Source organism: Bombina bombina, chromosome 1 (assembly GCF_027579735.1).
Source record: "Bombina bombina isolate aBomBom1 chromosome 1, aBomBom1.pri, whole genome shotgun sequence".
NCBI classification, from domain to species: domain Eukaryota; kingdom Metazoa; phylum Chordata; class Amphibia; order Anura; family Bombinatoridae; genus Bombina; species Bombina bombina.
The window spans coordinates 1,434,560,979-1,434,581,721 of NC_069499.1; positions in this window are offsets into that span (position 1 = coordinate 1,434,560,979).

Below are 20,743 nucleotides of genomic sequence, written 5' to 3' on the forward strand. Positions count from 1 at the left end.
ATCTCTGCAAACTTCCCTAGTAGATGGAGTTCTATCAAATCTCTTATATGTCAATAGCTGACTACGTGGGATTTTTCTGATTTGTTCTCTTGTGGATTTTAACAAAGTTGGTGGATACCCACGTTCTAAAAGCCTCCCCTCCAAAATGTCAATTTGTTCATTAAACATAGTATCATTAGAACAAATTCTGCGTGTTCTAATGTACTGACTTTTAGGTATGGCTTTTAGAACGTGTTTGGGATGGCAGGATTGAAAATTAAGGATAGTGTTCCCACTAGTTGGTTTACGATATAAATTAGTGTCTACAGTCTTTGTTGATATTTGAGCAGAGAGCTCAATGTCCAAAAATTTAGTGTGTAGGGGATGTTGTTCAAAAGTGAATTTAAGATTTGCCTCATTAATATTGATGTATTTAATAAAATCCTCCACACTACTACTATCCCCATTCCACACCAGCAACAGGTCATCGATGTAGCGTCCAAAATATATGATATTATTATTATGAGGGTTGCCATCTCCATAGACGTGGAACAGCTCCCACCATCCCATATAGAGATTGGCGTAGGTGGGGGCAAACTTTGCCCCCATTGCCGTTCCATGCCTCTGGAGATAGCAACAACCCTCAAACAAGAAAAAATTGTGAGTTAATAAAAATTCGATGGCCAAAATAAGAAACTGTTTGACCTCCACCGAATAATTAGAGTAATTGTCCAAAACAAAGGACACTGCCTCGAGCCCCTGCTGGTGTGGAATGGAGGTGTAAAGAGAAACAACATCTATAGTCACGAATCTGTATGTCTCTTCCCATGTGATATTCTGTACTGTTCTTAGAACCTGGGTGGCATCCCAAATATAACTCATGAGGTTAACCACTATGGGCTGGAGAAAAGAGTCAACCAATTCAGATAAAGGCTCCAAAAGTGAATCAACCCCCGAAATGATGGGAAATAAAAAACCGGAGTTAATGTTTTTTTTGGTAACAATGAGTTTAGAAGTGAGGCCGGTATAACACCCTTATGTGTGCCTAAAGTCAATATGTCTTCAACTAGGGGCATGTTAGCGGTGGTGGGATTAAAGGTAAGTCTTTTGTAGACCTCCGTATCGTTTAGTTGACGATACGATTCACTAATATAATACTCCCTATCCATAACCACTACATTGCCCCCCTTGTCAGATTCTTTAATGACTAGGGCAGTGTTCTTACCTAAGGCAATAAGGCATGCTGTTTGGCGTCCCTACGACGATGCTGTCTTACGACACCCTCACTAGGAAGCAGGCTGATGAGGGGTGGCAAAAAGTGCAAACATACAAGGCAGATATCAAACGAGGACACAGACCAGAAAATACCTCTAAAAAATGTTGTAAACCTCTCTAAGGTCCCTCTAACACATACTGATAAGGAGGTTCTTAGCCTAGGCTTAGGGTTTTCACCTACATCACATTTTAACCTTTTTGGTACCATACATGACGTTAACCTATTTGTACGCAAACTTACTCTGAAAAAACATTTTTCAGGTAACAGCGATGGCTCTGAACAGGATGTTGTAGCTGGTGCTAGTAATGAACAAGACATGAATAAAGAAACACTTATGTTTGATGAACAGTGTCTAATTCTGGATATGACCACAATCTTAAATGAGGATATTGTGCAGTCTGAGGTTGTTGCTAGGCCACCTGCAGTCTCCGGTATGAAAAAAAGTCATTTCTACCCTGTACATAGTAGGAGTAAAAATATAGAAGTCTTTCAGCGTACAGTGGAGAAAAAAACTTGTTCATCTATCTGAGGAGGTACACTCCCAAAAAAACAGAATGAAGGATCGCTTTAGAAACAACCTCACTACTGCACAAAGAGAATCCCTTATTGCCTTAGGTAAGAACACTGCCCTAGTCATTAAAGAATCTGACAAGGGGGGCAATGTAGTGGTTATGGATAGGGAGTATTATATTAGTGAATCGTATCGTCAACTAAACGATACGGAGGTCTACAAAAAACTTACCTTTAATCCCACCACCGCTTACATGCCCCTAGTTGAAGACATATTGACTTTAGGCACACATAAGGGTGTTATACCGGCCTCACTTCTAAACTCATTGTTACCAAAAAAACCATTAACTCCGTTTTTTTATTTCCTTCCAAAGCTCCATAAGGATGCACAAAATCCCCCCGGTCGTCCCATCATTTCGGGGGTTGATTCACTTTTGGAGCCTTTATCTGAATTGGTTGACTCTTTTCTCCAGCCCATAGTGGTTAACCTCATGAGTTATATTAGGGATGCCACCCAGGTTCTAAGAACAGTACAGAATATCACATGGGAAGAGACATACAGATTCGTGACTATAGATGTTGTTTCTCTTTACACCTCCATTCCACACCAGCAGGGGCTCGAGGCAGTGTCCTTTGTTTTGGACAATTACTTTAATTATTCGGTGGAGGTCAAACAGCTTCTTATTTTGGCCATCGAATTTTTATTAACTCACAATTTTTTCTTGTTTGAGGGTTGTTGCTATCTCCAGAGGCGTGGAACGGCAATGGGGGCAAAGTTTGCCCCCTCCTACGCCAATCTCTATATGGGATGGTGGGAGCTGTTCCACGTCTATGGAGATGGCAACCCTCATAATAATAATATCATATATTTTGGACGCTACATCGATGACCTGTTGCTGGTGTGGAATGGGGATAGTAGTAGTGTGGAGGATTTTATTAAATACATCAATATTAATGAGGCAAATCTTAAATTCACTTTTGAACAACATCCACTACACACTAAATTTTTGGACATTGAGCTCTCTGCTCAAATATCAACAAAGACTGTGGACACTAATTTATATCGTAAACCAACTAGTGGGAACACTATCCTTAATTTTCAATCCTGCCATCCCAAACACGTTCTAAAAGCCATACCTAAAAGTCAGTACATTAGAACACGCAGAATTTGTTCTAATGATACTATGTTTAATGAACAAATTGACATTTTGGAGGGGAGGCTTTTAGAACGTGGGTATCCACCAACTTTGTTAAAATCCACAAGAGAACAAATCAGAAAAATCCCACGTAGTCAGCTATTGACATATAAGAGATTTGATAGAACTCCATCTACTAGGGAAGTTTGCAGAGATAAACTTATCTTTAGCACTCCTTATAGTTTGGAGTTCAACAAAATTTGCAACCTGATCAGAGAAAGTCTACCTATTCTTGCTACTGATCCTTCTCTGGAAAGGGTAGCTAATAGTGGCTGCAAATTCGTAGCTAGGAAAGCTATCACTATTGGCAACATAGTAGCCCCTTCACAATTGCCCACACAGAGAACATGTACTTGGTTACCTCAGAGAATGGGCTTTTTTAGATGCAAAGCAAAAACATGCAAAACCTGCAACTATGTGGTGGAGGGTGATTGCTTCCATTCCTCAGTTACAAATAAGTCATATCGAATTAGACACAAATTGAACTGCAAATCTACTTTTGTAGTTTATCTTTTGACCTGCAGGGGGTGCCAGATCCAATACGTTGAAAAAACCCAGCGAATGCTCAGGGACAGAGCACTTGAACACATCAGGGATATTGATAACCCTGATGTCTTCACGCCTGTTGCTAAGCATTTTAAAAATATGCATGATGCTGACTCATCCCTAGTATCAATTCAGGCCATTGATTATATCCCAAAACATTCTAGGGGGGGAGACAGGGAATATAAACTGAGCTATAAGGAGGCTCAGTGGATATTCACTCTCACTACTAGATATCCGCTTGGCATCAATATGGAATCTGATGTTAATCTCTTTATCTAATGTTTAGTCATATGACAAGTCCTGGTCTCTCCTGGTTCCCTAAAAGAACTATTATATAACACATTTTCATTGCATAGTTCAAAAATCACAATGTTACTAATACATATATTTTTCTAATGTTAGCTATTTCACTTTTCCTCTCACATGTTAAAATGTCTGTGTATTTTATTTGGCAATTATTTGTATAGGCAGGGTTAAGTACACACATGTCTACAATTTTTGGTGATTGATTGTCCTTTAAAGGTGTATCCAGTGCTTGCAATTAACAGCAGTGAACAAGTGTGGAGGCCCCACACGAAACATGTTTGCCGTGTCTTGCAATACTGGAACACCATTATTGAATCTGTGAGTTGTATCTCACATCCCTGTTTTTATTTACGCTCTACTACCAATAAAGACTTTTCTATTTTTACTACAAGAGTCACTGTGCTTTTCCTGGGGAGGAGTTGCGATAGACTTACCGAATTCCTATATTGTGAGTACCCTGCACTTGTTCTAATTTTGATGCTGGTTGTTACAGATTCACACATACGGCGCCTCTTTCCTTGTATTTCATTCTAGATTTGCTGACCTTTGGAGGGTGAAGATTGAGTGCGGTCTAGAGCTCTACAGAATTTACACACTGGACTTTTTATTATCTGTGTTTGTTTCTATCTACGTTTTGGGACTCTGATATCTAGTGGTGTATGTATAATTACATTGCAACATTAACATTTATAATCTGCTGATTTTTGCAGGTAAGCTTATATACAATAGCGCCCCCTATTTGGTTTATTACCCTGGTTTTTATTTTTGAAAAGTAGACACCCTAGGGTATTTCAAATGCTGGTATTTTAACACTTTCCATGCACTAATTCAACCACCAGTCAATTTTGTTGTGTTATTTTTCACACAAATTGTACTTTAGGCATGAATTCTCAGTTTCTGTTATGTGTTACTGCCAAAAACACCTCAATATGTGTTCAACAACATCTCCTGAGTACAGTGGTTCAGTTACAATTGTATGACTTGTAATTTTAGTTGAAAGTGATTGTATTTCTTCTGATAGGTCTATCTTTAGTTTGGGGCCTATTGCATACCCCAGTTTTATTTATTGCCATGAAGTGTATATATTTGAAACATTGACACCCCAAGGTATTGTATATGGAGTGCTTTGATGCAACCGTTTTAGCCAAAAAAATTGGAGAAAGTGTATGGTGGTAATTTTTCAATTTTCATTTTTACACACACATTGCTTTTTACTATGATTTAGGAGATCTTGTTGTAAGTAATTGCAAGAAAACTCTCCAGGTTGTTTTCTGCAAGACCCCCTGATTACATCCAAAGTGGAATGTAAAACTCTGACACAGTAACAGTAAAAAACAAACAAGCTCATTAACAGTAAACATAAGCAACCCCCCCCCCCAAAAAAAAACCACAATGGCAAAGGTAAAAAATAAAATAAAAAATGTACTAGTGTGTGATACCACTTGAAGCAGTCCCCAATGTAGTGTTCAGGCTGTCCTGGGCAATCAGGACAGTAAAAGGTGGTGTCCCTTCTCTGCCCCCTCTTGGTACAGACTCTGCATTTTGTTTTAGGTTTCTGCTTTGCGGCAGTAGGGGGGATTTTTAAACTAAAATGAGTAGCCCCAACTCTGCTCTCTCCCATCACCACACGGGGAGCAGGTGCATCTTGGTACAAAATCTCCGAAATGATCTGGAGCTGAAACTGTAAAAAAGTCAGTTTCATTCCGGGGTTTGCTTTTTTGAACAACAAAAAAACGTTGTCGGTTGCAATCTGCATTAAGTAAATTGCAACCTTTTTGTACCAGGCCCTTGTCCTCCACATAATTAGGTAGGGCTGCAGCAGCTGATTTGCCAGATCAACCCCACCCATATGCCGGTTATAAGCATTGATAAACACTGGCTTCCTTATGCTCTCAGGTCTGCCACGTACAGAGACCTCCACAGTCCTCTCATTGTGGATGGTGGTAAGAAGGTACACATCCTTCTTGTCTCTGTACTTAAGTGCCAACAGCTCCTCTTGGCGCAGAGCTGAGGTCTCCCCCCTTTGTAGCCGGGTGCGTACAAGTTGTCCTGGGAAACCTGTGCGGTTCTTTTTAATTGTACTGCAAGCTACTGTATCAAAGCAATACAGTAGCTTGAACAAAAGGACACTTGTATAAAAATTATCCAAATACAAGTGGTACCCTTTGTTCATTAGGCAACCTGGAGGGTCAAGGTGGCTATCCTTTCCCTCATACACCCAGAAGGCCTGAATATACCCGCTTTCACTCTCACAGAGCTTATACACCTTTACTCCATATCTGGAGCGCTTGGAAGGAATATACTGCTCGAATCCCAGCCGCCTTCTCTTATACTTCATCAGGGATTCATCCACACATATATTCCTTCCAGGTGTATAAGCCTCTGCAAACCTGACTGCAAAATGGGTAATCAGTGGGCAGATTTTATGCAGCCTGTCAAACTGGGGATGCTCCCTAGGGGGGCACAGGCTGTTGTCGCTGAAGTGCATGAAATGTAGAATCATTTCATACCTCTTCCTCGACATACTTTGGGAGAAAACGGGGGTAGAGCAAATGGGGCTACTGCTCCAGTAGGAGCGGATAGAGGGTTTCTTTATGATGCCTATCAGCATAGTCAATGCCCAGAATTTTATAAATTCTGGCACATCGACGGAGGCCCATTGTTGCTTTACCAAAAAACTGTCAGGCTTTGCAGCACAGAACTGATGGGCATATACCTGTAAATTAGTTTTGGCGACAATGTTCCCCAATACATCATCGCCCAGAAACACCTCCATAAACTGCTAGGGGCTAAATCCGGCCACATCTACATTAATGCCAGGATTTGCAGTGAAGGGGATGGATATCTGGCCTCTGGAGATGAGGCATTACCCACCCTTCAGCAGCAATGGCAGCTGGAGCAACACGTCTCCTTCTGGCAGGGGGGTGGCAGCCACAGATACATCACTATCAGCTGAGTCTGTATCTAATGATGTATCTGAGCATATGGCAGGGTCAAAATTGGGGTCTGAGTCCCACATAGAGGCGTCTGACTCTGATGCAAGTATGGCATATGCCTCCTCAGCAGTATATGTTCCCTGTGACATGATTTATTTTTATCTGTCACAGAGAAAAAAAATTACTACAAAAAAAATCAACACAAAATTTAAATTTAAATTAACTAAATGGCTCTGAGGTTTTGGTCTTAAAAAAAAATTACTAAAAGAAATGAACCCCTAAAAAAATGCACAGACCAAGAAAGTGCTTTTGTGCAAGAGCCAGTGATTTATAGTGATCACTGGCAAACTAGGGGTTAATTAATTTTTTTTTTAACTAAATGGCTCTGATAAGAGCCTTTGGGTCTCACAAAAAATTACTAAAAGAAATTAACCCCTAAAAAAATGCACAGAGTAAGAAAGTGCTTTTGTGCAAGAGCCAGTGATTTGTAGTGATCACTGGCAAGCTAGGGGTTAATGGCTCTGAAAAGAACCTTTGATTTTTCAATTTTTAAACTAATATAACTAAATAAATCTTTCACTCTCTCAACACAGATCTCTCTCTCTTTCCCCAACAAAAACGCAAGTGAGAAGGGAGGGAGATCCACCCTGATCAGTGTCAATATTTACTAATATTGACATGATCAGACAAATGGGATATTTTGTTATTACAAATTAAATTATAGAGCAAGCTCAGATTGGATGACTCCAGCCTGCCCCATATGACGACACCCCCAAAAGCCCCATGATGCACTGGGCATCACTGCAATACTGTTTGAGCGGCTACTGTGTTCAGATTACCCTCTCCCTGTATATTATTGTACCATAGTGTAGCGGTCCCACCCGTTCCCGCCCCCGTGTGCGCTCCCGCCCCCATGCACGATCCCGCCCCTGTGCGTGCTCCCGGCGCTCCTGTGCACGATCCCGCCCCGCTCTGGCGTATACCTGCCAGCGATGAGCCACCCACCCGCCTCCCTGCAGCTGCTCCCACCCACCAACGATTGGCACCATCGCTGGCCGATGCAGAGAGGGCCACAGAGTTGCCCTCTCTGCATCAGTGTGCCAAAAAAGGTATTGTAGTGATGCCTCAATATCGAGGCATCACTGCAATACCTTTAAAGCACCTGGAAGCAATCATGATTGCTTCCAGAGTTTCAAACCCTAGAGGACGTGTCAGGAACATCCTTGGTCGTTAAGGGTGTTTTTGTGTAGGACATTCCTGGCACGTCCTCGGTTGATAAGGGGTTAAAGTAGAGGTTGTATGTAGGACCCCATTACAGAAGAAACAACCAAAATGACCATGAAGGTTAAGGTTATAGTAAGTGGGGGACTACAGACTGTGAGATACCACTAGATCACCTATAAGCAGGTATATTCTTAAATCTTTTCAAGCAAAATCACTTGAGCAATTGTCAAATTACAATACTCAAAAACAGTGATACAGTATCAGATATGTCTGTGTGTAAGAACTTAGAGTCCAGTATCAATCTGTTTGATTTAGTATTCATGTGCAGGCATTGTCAATCCACACTAAAACAAAAGTTTTAGACTTAAAGGAATAGAAAGGTCAAAATTAAAATGTGCATTGGTGCATTTCCATGTGAAATAGAAGCATTTTTTGCAATATACTTCCATTTCCAAAAATGCTTCTAGTAAAGTGTATTACTGTTTTTCTGCAGCATATGCACATATCCTGTGAGTGTCTGTGCAGCAGTATTCAGACATAGAGGGCTTGCATGACACAAATGACATCTTCAGAAGCAATACACACCGTTGCCAGCTCTCTGAAAAGATGTAGTGTCTGAATACTGGTGTACAGGCCTTTACAGGATATGTGCGTATGCTGCAGAAAAACAGTAATTGCTTTTATTAGAAGCATTTTTGCTAATGGAAGTATATTACAAAAATGCTTCTATTTTAAATTCAAATGCACCCATGCACATTTCAATTTTGACCTTTCTATCCCTTTAAGAAGCTGATTCTTCATACATTGGAAAAAAAACCTGAACATCTCCTTAAAGTGAATGTACATTTAATGCTAAAGTGCCCGTTTTTTAAAAATTCGATTAAAAACAGGGGCACTTTAATTCATCAAAATTTATATTTCACTCGTGTTGTGAAAAAATGCTTACCTTTTAAACTTGACAGCCGCTCCAGCTTCCTCCGGTCGTCGCAAGCCATTTCTGACGTCAGAAATGATGGATTGGTCATCCTCCAATCACGGCTTCCCCCCTGGGGGAATCAGTGTCTGATTCAAAGCTGTGATTGGAGGAAGCCGGATTCATCATTTTAGACCCAGGAAGAGGCTTTGCGACGGGCGGAGGAAGCTGGAGCGGCTGTCAAGATTAAAAGGTAAGTATTTTTTCACAACACGAGTGAAATGTAAATTTTGATTAATTAAAGTGCCACTGTTTTTAATCGAATTTTTAAAAACCGGGCACTTTAGCATCAAAATTTACCTTCACTTTAAGAGGACAAACTCTTTTTACAGGGGCAAAAGAAGAGTGGGAATTTATAAAGGGTGCCATTTTAGATGCAAGTTCACACTGTATTAGGCCTGTATATAAAATAAAGAGGAATACAATATGGTTTTCTAAAGAAGTAACACATGATGTAAAGACAAAAAAAAGATAGCTTATAAAAAATCATATACACGCAGTCAGATCATGTTATTCAAATATGGAGACTTTGGGGCCAATTTATTAAAATGTGAGCCGACATGATACAATGTAGCATATCATGTCCGCCGCACATCGATAAATTTATCTTCTTGTAAACTGCTTGTATAATGCCGCCCCCTGCAGATTCGCGGCCGTTAGCAGGGGTTGTTAATTAGCCCGATCGTATATGATAGGGCGAATTGATGTCTGCAGCCTCAGAGGAAGCGGACAAGTTAGGGAGCAGCGGTCTTTAGACCGCTGCTTCATAACTACTGTTTCCGGCGATCCCTTGTTAAATATACCCCTTTATGTGAGTTAGATGTGCCAAGGCCATGACGTGTCCAGTCCAATAGTCCATAACTATGTTTTTTTTTTTCAGGGAGACTACATCTAAGAAGAGTTAAATTAATTTGGTAGATATTCAAATGGTTCGGAATGGTTTGTAAATAAAGGGTATGAAACTCAAAATGTTTATTTTATGGTTTAGAATGTACAATTTTAAACAATTTACAAATTTACTTCTTTGCTTTGCAGTTTTCCAATTTGCTTTGTTCTTTTGGTATCATTTGAGGAAATGTATACCTAGGTAGGCTCAGGAGCTGGGAGCTAGCAGCAGATTGGTGGCTGCACATATATGCCTGTTGTCAATGGCTTACTGAGGTGTTCAGCTAGCTCCCAGTAGTGCATTGCGACTCCTTCAATAAAGGATACCAAGAAAATTAAGCAAAATTGATAACTGAAGTAAATGGGAATGTAGTTTAAAATTGTATGCTGTATGAATCATGAAAGGAAAATTTTGGGTTTGATGTCCCTTTAAGTCAAAATTCTAATCAGCATGAATACAGTTAATTATTTGTGTTACTTATATGCCTAGTTATACTTGAAATAAATGACAAGAGATACAGGAAACATATTAATTAAATTTACATGGCAGGGTGTAATAAAGATGCAGGATTAACCTGCTGCCCGTGACATTGCGGACTAGAGAATTTAAATGATAATTTGTGTTGACAAAAGTAATTATTTTTACAGTGTTTGACTAACAGACTTTATTCACTAACAATGACTTCCTTACAACAGATGATTGTTTACTGGAAATACAGAACATTAAAACATACATATGTGGTCTATTTGACCTGTGTGAAAATTAAGTCATGCCAATGGTGCATCCCTAGACGTGGTGATATGTATTCAAATATAAAGCTGTTTCTTTCTAAAAGATACTGACAATGTCATAATTACAGTCTATTCTGTTGCCAACTGATTTTCTTTTGTTTAAACCGCGGCTTCATGAATATGTTACAGGCTCAAATGAGAGAGCAACTGGGTATTTGTCTTGTCATAAATATTGCTTTATGTCACTCTTCCAGGGGTCAAGTCCTAAAAAAAGAAAAAGTGTGGGAACTCACCAAGACTTCCAGCCCCCCCCCCCCCACAATTTATATTGGTATATATATATATATATATATATATATATATATGTATATATATATATATATATATATATATATACAGGGATAGGCAAGGTGTCCGTACACGGACACTGGTGTCCGTGACTAGCCCTTGCTGTGTCCAACACCCATTTTGCGGAGAGGAGGGAGAAGTAGGACAGATGAATGCTGGTCCTCACACCTCCTTGACCCAAGCGGCGCCACGCTAAGTAGCGGGAAAGTGATGGAAGAAGCAAGCTGCCTGCAGTCAACTAACGGTGAGTCGTGACCCAACCCAATTCCTTGATCTGTGTAGCAGTGTGGTGCTGGTGTCTGTAGAAGACCGCTGCCTACTCTGACAAACCTTACATAACCAAGTAAGTAACCAACCATGATGATCATGCAATTAACATCAAAGTGGGTGGGTTTGGTCAGGAGTTGCAGACTCTCTATATAACCAAAAAATAAATAAAAGGTAATACCACAAGCAGTCTTTATATAGTCTTTATATAAATGTTATTTTAAACTTGTTTGATTAGATGACTAATTTGTACTTGTGGAACCAGACCAGGGGCGTCCAATGCTCAGCCCATTTGACAACAAAGTGTCGCTCTCCTAACTTATAGAAACATAGAATATATCGGCAGATAAGAACCATTTGGCCTATCTAGTCTACCCAATTTTCTGAATACTTTCATTAGTTCCTGGCCTTATCTTATATCTAGCATAACCTTTTGCCTATCCCATGCATGTTTAAACTACTTCACTGTCACTACCACTTCGGCTGGATGGCAATTCCACCATGTATCCACTACCTTATCTGTAAAGAGAGTGTTTTTTGATGAAATGTACCTTGGTGTCCTTCACTAACGTCTGTACTTTGGAAAATTGGTCCGTGCCTATCCCTGTATATATATATATATATAATATATATATATATATATATATATATATATATATATATATATATATATATATTAGCAAATGGTGTAGAAGCACTCCAGCTGTAAGCAGCTTGTTAAGCTCATCTTGCCCCGGGTGCACTTCATAAATACATAAAGGCAACAGCAAAGGAAGTCACTCACAGGGTCTTGCATAAAATACATTTAGTATTTATTTTGACGTTTCGGGTATCACCCCTTTTTCAAAAACAGCATAATAGTAAACAGTATACTCACCCCCTTAAATACCCCTGCACAGCAAACAATTAGTGCGGCACTCACCCCGGCAACCGGAAGTCATCCGACGTCACATGATGCAGTGTCACGCGCGTTGTCATAGCAACCGGACACTCAGCTGTGAGTGCCTGTGTAAGGTTAAAAACATAATCAAACATAGTGACTGGAGCAATATACAAATAGCCAAGGATATGTCACCTATCACACAGTAAATAGAAGCATACAGTGTATCATAAAAGGGGATGTTATAAAATGAGACGCTGCTTAATGTACTATAACCAAACGAGTGGTCTAACGTTATAGATTGCAACACACATGTTAACAATTATGGTTAGGGTAGAAGATACCTCATAATAGTAGCAAGTACATAAACCATAACCATGGAAATATAAACACCCAGTATATCCATCCAAATTTATGCATCTTAGAAAAGTATCTTCAGGTATACGTGCATAGTTAAAGTCCAGCATTGTAAACAGGGCAACGTCACCAACCAGGAGCCATTGCCTAATGTATAAAGCCATCAGTATTATAAAGATGCCTTATAGACAGCAGTGTCAGTCAAGATGGACATTCAGACCCCTAGGGGTCATAGTCCCTAGAAAATCCATCGTGATTCCCTTTGTAAGAGAATTTTGGCCCTATCACCCCCCCTAGCCAGTGGGAGAATGTGGTCAATAATAATGTACTTGAGTTCCGTCACTCTGTGTCCAGCCTCAGTGAAATGCCGAGCCACTGGCTGATCTGACGTGCCTTTATCTAATGCTGCACGTATTGCAGACCGGTGGTTGGCCATCCTGGTCCTTAGGTCATCCACCGTCTTCCCCACGTAGAACATTCTACACACACAGTGCAGAAGGTAGACAATGTACTTCGTGGTACAGGTTACTCTATGTCTGAGTATGGATGAATGAAGAAACTGCCAGTTGTCAGGCCCCCGCAGGTGGTGCATCCCAAACACCGAAAGCACCCTGCTTTAGTTTTCAGCCAGGTGTCGCTACTATAACATCCTCTGGGGTCTGTTTTGATTAGATGGTCTCTCAGAGAGGTCGCTCTGCGGTACCCAATTCTGGGTGGAGGCATAGATTTGAAGGGTAGGTCACTATCTGAAGATAGCAGTCCCCAATTTTTCTTCAGGGTATCCACAATCCCTTCTTTGCCCTTGGTATATGTGGTTGTGAATGTAAGTTTATCTTCCAGATCTCTATTTCTGGAGCCATATAAAAGTTATTTTTGTGTTGTGTCCACAACAACTTCCTTGCTGGTCATAAACGTTTTCTGCTTGTAACCTTTCTGACTGAATTTCATCACCATATCAGTCAGTTGTAATTCCCTAAGTTCCCCTATAGAGTTATTCCTGGCCACCCTCTTAAATTGGGAAATTGGAAGTGCCTTCTTGAGGCTAGGTGGATGGCAACTGGTGGCATGCAAGATGGAGTTCTTATCTGTTGGTTTGCTGTAGAGGGTAGTGTTCAAAACCTTTCCACATTTGAAAATTCTTAGATCTAGAAAGTCTATTGTGTCCTTGTCATATGATAACTTAAACTTGACAGTCGGATGCACTTTATTCAGTTCCTCAAACCAATCAAGCAGTTCCTCTTCGGTACCTGTCCATAGGAAGAACAAGTCATCAATGTAACGCTTGAAAAGTTGTATCCTGATATCTTTAAACAATACTGTACCCTCATTCTCAAATTCCGCCATAAACAGGTTGGCATATGATGGGGCCATATTAGACCCCATTGCCGTTCCTGCAACCTGTAAATAAAAGGATCTTTCAAAGCGGAAGTAATTGAGCTCCAAGCATAGCCTCAACATTTCACATACTGCATCAGCAGGTGGCCCCACATATGGGTATTTAAGTAGTTGTCTCCTTGTGGCCACTATTCCCTCTTGATGGGGAATGACCGTGTACAGGCTGGTCACGTCCAGTGTGACCAGCCACACATTCTCAGTCAAAGGAGGTAAATCCAAGACAAGTTTTAACATGGATGCTGAATCCAGAAGAAAAGAGGGTATATTGCGGACAATTGGTTGGAGTATATGATCTATGTATGTCGCTATTGGTTGCATCAGGGAGCCAACTGCTGACACAATTGGTCTCCCTGGGGGGCATCCAAGCTCTTATGTACTTTCGGCAGCATGTAGAGAACCTGTGTCATAGGGAACTTCACCGTCATGTATTCACTGGTATTCTTGTCAATAAAGTTGTTCTTGAGTAACAATTGTACCATTTCATCCAACATCATTTTGAATTGTTTGCTTGGATCACCAGACATTATACAATAGGTGTCCTTATCCTCCAATTGCATCACTTCTTTTTTGTAATCAGTAGTGTCCTGTAAGACCACAGCACCACCTTTGTCCGCCTCCCTCAAGATGGTAGTGTTGTCCTCTTGTAATGTTTTAAGTGCTTCTCTCTCTTTCTTTGTTAAGTTAAGTCTGTATTCCTTGTGTTTAGTACAATTATCCTCACACTCCTGCCATAGGAGTCTAGCGAATGTCTTAATTGATGCATTTTGGCTACTGGGGTCATAGGTGCTTTTTCCCCTGAACCTTGTGCCCGTATCATCACCACTAGTAGTGCCAAAATGTTCCTTAAGTCTCAGTGTTCTAGAGAATCTTTGTACATCCACATACAGGTCAAAGTTGTCAGGTTGGGAAGTAGGGACAAATGAAAGGCCCTTATTCAGGACATTCTTTTCTTCATCTGTAAGTATGTAGCTGCTTAGGTTAATAATCAGTTCCTCCTGGACCTGCCCCTCCTGGGTGGTCTTGGTGGGCGGCCTGCGCCCCCCCTTCGGGTATGCGTCCTCTGCCTCTCTTCATTTTTTGAACGTGTCTGCATTCCCGGTTGGTTGTCAGTCTCCATTGTCATCGATCTGTTGGTATTGTCAGAGTCTGAGCTATTGCTTGAGCTGTCCATGGAATAAGGTACACCTCTTTGCCATTGAGGGTAACAATTGAAGAAGACTCCCACATTTATGCCAAATTAGCTAAATTAAAGAAAAAAGAAAAGGATCTAATACTGCATGCAACGTATCTGTCAGAATATCACAGAATTTTTTTATCCCTTGGGGCTTTAGGATCAGAAATACTCCTACTATAGGCCGAAACAATCCAGCATTCTGCTTAAAGTGGTGCAATATTATGAATAAATGTTTCCTTGACCAAATTTTACTGGTCATTGAAGAAGTCACAAGACTTCTTGAGGTTAACAGAAAAGAAGCTAAGGTCTATGAAGATCAATATTTGCAAAGGTTGGAGGCAGATAAAGAACAAAACTGGCTGAAAAAAATGAAGGCTGAAGTGGACAAGTATGAGAACGAATTGATAGCATTTAAGATTAAGAATCGCAAGCTGGAAGATGTGACACAGGATTATAAAAATAAAAGTGTCTACCGTTGGCAGTTGAGCCCAGAGGAAAGAACATAGTACCGATTAAACAGACCCTGGAGGCAAAGATATAATCGTATTAGACCGATTGGGACCATGGACAGCTCAGGCAATAGCTTAGACTCTGACAATACCAACAGATCGATGACAATGGAAACTGACAACCAACCGGGAATGGAGACACGTTCAAAAAACGAAGGAGGCAGAGGACACATACCCGAAGGGCGGGGGGGGGCGCAGGCCGCCCACCAAGACCACCCAGGAGGGGCAGGTCCAGGAGGAATTGATTATTACCCCAACCGGGTGCTGGGGTGAGCGCCGCAATAATTGTTTGATGTGCAGGGGTATTTAAGGGGGTGAGTATACTGTTTACTATTATGCTGTTTTTGAAAAAGGGGTGATACCCGAAACGTCAAAATAAATACTAAGTGTGAGTGACTTCCTGTGAGTGACTTCCTTTGCTGTTGCCTATATATATATATATATATATATATATATATATATATATATATATATATATATATATACGCACACACGTAAATGCACATACTGCATTTGTATGTATATAATCTATACATTTTGCAACAGAGTGGATGCAAAAATTTGCAACAGAGTGGATGTTCCAGGGGGGGTAGACAAAATGAGAAGTGATATACAACAATTGGAGGATTGGACAAACGACACAGTGTAAAATAATGCATTTAGGGAAGAAAAATCCAAATGTTAAAGGGACACTGAACCCAAATTTTTTCTTTTGTAATTCAGAAAGAGCATGCAATTTTAAGCAACTTTCTAATTTGCTCCTATTATCAATTTTTCTTAATTCTCTTGCTATCTTTATTTGAAAAAGAAGGCATCTAAGCTTTTTTTGGTTTCAGTACTCTGGACAGCACTTTTTTTATTGGTGGATGAATTTATCCACCAATCAGCAAGGACAACCCAGGTTGTTCACCAAAAATGGGCCGGCATCTAAACTTACATTTGTGCATTTCAAATAAAGATACCAAGAGAATGAAGAAAATGTGATAATAGGAGTAAATTAGAAAGTTGCTTAAAATTTCATGCTCAATCTGAATCACGAAAGAAAAAATTTGGGTACAGTGTCCCTTTAATTACAGACTCAATGACACTTTACTGACTGTTACAGACGAGGAACAGGACTTGGGAATTATTATTTCAGATGATTTAAAACTTAGCAAACAATGTAGTAATGCAGCGAGTAAGGCTAGCAGAATGCTTGGATGTATTGGTAGAGGTATTTGCAGCAGAAATAGTAAGGTTCTTATGCCACTTTATACATCATTAGTTAGGCCTCATCTTGAGTATTGTGTGCAGTTCTGGAGGCCATATCTTCAGAAGGATATTAACAAACTTGAATCTGTGCAAAGGAGGGCTACCAAAATGGTACATGGTCTAAAAAATAAAACTTACCAGGATAGGCTCAATGACCTAAATATGTATAGCTTAGAGGATAGAAGGGAAAGAGGTGATATGATAGCAACTTTCAAGTACATTAAAGGGTTTAGTAAAACTGAGGCTGTGGGTATTTTACATAAAATGGAAAATTCAAGAACAAGGGGTCATGAGCTCAAGCTAAAGGGTAGTAGATTCAGGAGTAATTTGAGGAAGCACTTCTTTACAGAAAGAGTGATTGATTTATGGAATAAACTTCCTCAAGAGGTAGTAGCAACAAACACTGTGGGGGACTTTAAAAATGCATGGGACAAGCATAAGGCTATCCTACGAACTAGATAAGTTTATACTGTTAGGTAAGGTCGGGCAGACTTGCTGGGCCTATGGCTCTTATCTGCCGTCAATATCTATGTTTCTATGTTTCTATACACTTTGGTTAATGAAAGCAAATTAAATCAAATGAAGGGTTGAAAGGTTGCCTTTGGGCCTGATAATCCTCCTCTGTCACAGAGTCTCACCAGCTTAAAGGGACATTATACACTCATTTTTTCTTTGCATAAATGTTTTGTAGATGATCTATTTATATATTCTATTCTATTTTCTTCTGTGAAAAGCACACTGGTCTAAAAGAGGCTGCTTCTGGGTGGTAAATCGCCATAGAACAAGCCACTGAGCTGTTGTTCGTTCCTGGTAGAGCGCTTCTCTCTTTGTATGCAAATTATTATGACCCTGGGGAAGTCTCCCTATGGGTGATGGGGGAAACCAGACGTGGACTCCTTGCCCAGTGTGCTTAGAGGAATGTGGCTGCACCTCACTGACGAGGCCCATAGGAGGCCGAAACGATCGTCTGGGGTTGTCATGTTCCTTGTTCAGAGGAGAATTGCCTGGTATTTCGGGGCTGGACTGACCTTACTTGGCAGGATCAGACTGATATACTTCAGGATAGTTTTCTTCTGTGAAAATCACACTGGTCTAAAAGAGGCTGCTTCCGGGTGGTAAATCGCCATAGAACAAGCCACTGAGCTGTTGTTCGTTCCTGGTAGAGCGCTTCTCTCTTTGTATGCAAATTATTATGACCCTGGGGAAGTCTCCCTATGGGTGATGGGGGAAACCAGACGTGGACTCCTTGCCCAGTGTGCTTAGAGGAATGTGGCTGCACCTCACTGACGAGGCCCATAGGAGGCCGAAACGATCGTCTGGGGTTGTCATGTTCCTTGTTCAGAGGAGAATTGCCTGGTATTTCGGGGCTGGACTGACCTTACTTGGCAGGATCAGACTGATATACTTCAGGAAAGTTTTCTTCTGTGAAAAGCACACTGGTCTAAAAGAGGCTGCTTCCGGGTGGTAAATCGCCATAGAACAAGCCACTGAGCTGTTGTTCGTTCCTGGTAGAGCGCTTCTCTCTTTGTATGCAAATTATTTTGACCCTGGGGAAGTCTCCCTATGGGTGATGGGGGAAACCAGACGTGGACTCCTTGCCCAGTGTGCTTAGAGGAATGTGGCTGCACCTCACTGACGAGGCCCATAGGAGGCCGAAACGATCGTCTGGGGTTGTCATGTTCCTTGTTCAGAGGAGAATTGCCTGGTATTTCGGGGCTGGACTGACCTTACTTGGCAGGATCAGACTGATATACTTCAGGAAAGTTTTCTTCTGTGAAAAGCACACTGGTCTAAAAGAGGCTGCTTCCGGGTGGTAAATCGCCATAGAACAAGCCACTGAGCTGTTGTTCGTTCCTGGTAGAGCGCTTCTCTCTTTGTATGCCGATCTATTTATATAGCCCATAAAGTTTTTTTTTTTTTAAATGTATAGTTTTGCTTATTTTTGAATAGCATTGCTCTGATTTTCAGACTCCTAACCAAGCCGCAAAGTTTTATGTGAATACTGTCAGCTACCTTCTCCAGCTTGCTCCTGCTTGTGTAAAGGGTCTTTTCATATGCAAAAGAAGGGGGAGGGGGGGTCTTATTTCCCACTTGCAGTGGGCTTTCCAGCTACCTTTTCAACTGAGCTAAACTGAGAGCTTCTAAGTAAGTTTTTAAACAGTTTTATACTGGATTTTTATATCAGTATCTGTGCATCTTATTCTTTATAGTAGTGTCTATTACACGCAGTTATATGAAAATGAGTTTATACTGCCCCTTTAAGGTGCAATAGTCCTATTTCTGCTGAGGGGAGCTAAACAACCCCAGAGAAAGCAACACAGAAATGTAAGCACCATGTGTTCCACACAATGTGGGGTGATCACACAGCAGGACCACTGACAGGCTTGCATTTAGTGTATTGTCGGAAGTGTTACTGCCCATTACTAGAGGATATCACTATCCCTCTAACCAGACTGTACTCCCGCTCCTCCCAACAGCAGCTGCAGTGTTAACTGAAGTGTTTCTATTCTCTGTCCAGAGGGAACTTAGTTCCTCCTGCAAAAATAGTGCAGGAACTCCGTTCCCATGCGTTCCTGCTTGACTTGACCCCTGCACTCTTCTCTGCATTAAAAAGCATTGTAATTATAAAATAAACAGGGAAATGCATCTAGTTTCAAACTGTTAAAATCCAAATGGTTTCATTTAGTCAAACCTGTTAAGTTTATAGTAAAGAATTTACCAAGTTGCATGTTGCTTTAATTTCTTGTTTGCTACTTAATGTTGCAATACTTTGCATAGCAATGCATTGTAGTACTTTCTGATTTCTAAAGGGTCTAGATGCCTTTAGATAAACATAAAAATATTGAAAGTTATATTTGATTTGCTGTGATAATCTGATAACTATTCAGAAGTTTTCAGAGCATGTTTACTTCCTTAGAAATCAATATATATAATTTTTAACCCCTTAACGGCCAACGACGTACCCTGTACGTTGTTAGTGTTTTCAATCGGTAAAAGCGATCCTGATCGCTTCCAGCCACTTTCATGTTATTGCAGAGATGCCTCGATATTGAGGCATCCTGCAATAATATTTTTTAGCCATCCAATGCAGAGAAAGCCATTCTGTGGCCCTCTCTGCATCGGCCATAATCGTTGGGTGATATGCATCAGAGGAAGGTGGGATCAAGTGCGGGGGCGCCAGGAGCACGCACTGGTGCGCACACGTGCACAGGGTGCGGGCACAAGCACAGGGGTGGGTGGGAATGCTACACTATGGTAGAATTTTTTTAGGATAAGGTGGGAGAGAGGAGGGGGGATTTTTTATCTAGGGGATCTGGGAGGGGGTGGGGGGTTGGTTATTGAGGGGGGCAGCTACACTACAGAAAATTATTTTAAAATAAAAATACCAAATTTTATGGCAAACTGGATACTGGCAGACAGCTGCCAGTATCCAAGATGGCTCACAATAAAGTAGGAGGGTTAGATTGCTGTTTGGGTGGTGGGGATCAGGGAGATTGGGGGCTTAAAACAAAATAAAAAATACCTTTTATTTATTTATTTTACTTTCTGCCAGTACTTAAGATGGCGGGGACAATTATGGGGTGGGGGAGCGAAGAGAGCAGTTTGGGAGGGATCAGGGGGTGGGATGTGTCAGGTGGGAGGCTGATCAGTGAGAAACATAAAGTATGTGAAAAAGTTATTTGATCGCATTTGGCGGTGAAATGGTGGCATGAAATATACCAAAATGGGCCTAGATCAATACTTTGGGTTGTCTTCTAAAAAAAATATGCACATGTCAAGAGATATTCAGGGATTCCAAACAGATATCAGTGTTCCAATGTAACTATCGCTAATTTTGAGAAAAAAAAAATGGTTTTGAAATAGCTACTTGTATGTATTGCCCTATAACTTACAGAAAAAAGGAAAAGAAAATGTAAACATTGGGTATTTCTAAACTCAGGACAAAATGTAGAAACTATTTAGTATGGTTGTTTTCTGGTGGTTGTAGATGTGTATCAT